The sequence below is a fragment of the Phacochoerus africanus genome, chromosome 4, assembly GCF_016906955.1.
Source record: "Phacochoerus africanus isolate WHEZ1 chromosome 4, ROS_Pafr_v1, whole genome shotgun sequence".
NCBI classification, from domain to species: Eukaryota; Metazoa; Chordata; class Mammalia; order Artiodactyla; family Suidae; genus Phacochoerus; species Phacochoerus africanus.
This window is the reverse complement of record NC_062547.1, coordinates 39,277,296-39,279,546: the sequence shown is the minus strand read 5'-3', so window position 1 is coordinate 39,279,546 and position 2,251 is coordinate 39,277,296.

Here is a 2,251-nt window from a genome sequence, read left to right as displayed (position 1 = left end):
CGCATAAATCACTAATAAAATTTATCTTTATAAAGCTAAAGTATCAATAATCTTTAATCACAAATATTTACCAAAATAGACTACATGCAGTGTCATAAATGAAGGCTAAAGGGATTTTAAGGGTGAAATCATAGCATATATTCTCTGACCACAGTGGAATTAAACTGGAAATCAGTAATAGAAAGATAAAAAGAAAATATCCAAATGTTTAATATTTAAACAAAATACTCTACCAATGGATGGAAAAGGAAATCAAAAGGAAAATTATAAAATATTTGAAATAAAATAAACAAATGAAAATGTGACATATCAGTATAAAGCAGTTCCTAGTGAGAAATATCTATTAGAAAAGAAGAGCAAATGAAAAATCAACAAGAATTTATTTCAAGAAGCTAAAACACAGACACAAAAATCCTTAAGGTATTATAAATGAAATCCCATCATATATAATAAAGCAAATACATTATGAATAACTTGGGTTTACTCCAGGAATGAAAGATCAGTTTAACATTTGAAGATCACTCAGTACAATTCACTGCTTTAACAAAAAAAAAAAAGTGTGAAAAGCATGTAGTCATCTCAATATATACAGAAGAGTTTTGAAAATAAAATTCATTACCTCTTAAGGTTTTAAAATTTTTTCCTCAGTAAATGAGAACTAGATGGCAAGTTCTTTGATCTGATAAAGAATATCTCTGAGAAAAACCTATAGCTAATATCCCTTTATAAAAAATAATACTGTATCCCTTCCACTTGAATTTGGAAACAAGTCAACGATGTCCATTGTTACAACATCTAATCAAAATTGTACTTAAGTCCCGGTACCTTGCTGTTCTTTTGTTCGTTTTTTTGTAGTGACGCTGTCTTTCTTTCCTCCTCTCTCTTTTTCAAAATGCTTTTTAGCTATTATCCAAACACAATCTGTAGCATAATAAAATGACTTACTTCGCATAAGATAATGAACACCAAAAACTATGAGACAATGATGAAAGAAATTGAAGAAGACACAAATAAATGGAAATAATTCTATGTTCATGAATTAGGAAAATTAATATTGTTAAAGTGCCCATGCTATTCAAAGCCATCCGTATATTTAAGGCAATCCCTATCAAAATTCCAATGGCATTTTTCACTGATATAAAAAAGAAATCTAAAATTTTTGTGGAACCACAAAAGACTTTGCATGTCCAGAACGATCCAGTGAAAGAAGAACAAAGCTTGAGACATCACACTTCTTGATTTGAAACTATATTACAAACATATAGTAATCAAATGGTATGGAACTGCCATAAAAATAGACACATAGATCCATGGAATACAATTGAGAGCCTAGAAATAAATCTTGGTGTGTATATTTGACTAATATTTGACAGGGGAGCCAAGACTAGTCAATGGTGTTGGGAAAACTGAATTGCATGCAGAAAAAAAATTAGACTCCTATTTTACACCAATCACAAAAATGTCCTTGAAATGAATTAGACTTGCACATAAGACCTGAAACCATGTAAGTCCTAGAAGAAAATACAGGGGCAAACTCCCTGACATTGGTCTTGGTAATGATTTTTTTCGATATGACACCCAAAGCATAAGCAACAAAAGCAAAAATAAATTAGTTGGACTACTACCACATAAAGCTAAAAATCTTCATAGCAAAAAAAAAAAAAAAGAAAGAAAGAAAAGAAAAAACATCAACAAAATGAAAAGGCAACTAATAAATGAGAAAAAATAAATATTTGTAAACCATATATCTGAGGAATTATTTCCAAAATATATAAGATATTCACACAATCAATAGAAAAAAAAATCTGATTGAATAATAGAGAGTGGATCTGTATGGATACTTTTAAGGGGAACACATATATATATGATCTTTAGAAACTAAAAAGATCCCTAAAATCACTAATCATCAGAGAATTGCAAATCAAAACCACAATGAGATATCACCTCATGCCTATTACTTAGAATGTCTATCATCAAAAATACAAGAGATAAAAAGGGTGGCAGGGATGTAGAGAAAAGGGAACCTTTGCACATTGTTGGTGGGAACATAAATTGGTAGAACCATTATGGAAAGCAGTATGCAGATTTCTCAAAAAAATAAAAATAGAACATATGATCCAGCAATCCCATTTCTGGGGTACATATCTAAGGAAACTAAGTCATGATTTCATACAGATATTTATAATTAATATTTTATAGCTTATTCATAATAGTCAAGATACGGGAACAACCTATGTGTCCATTTACAGAT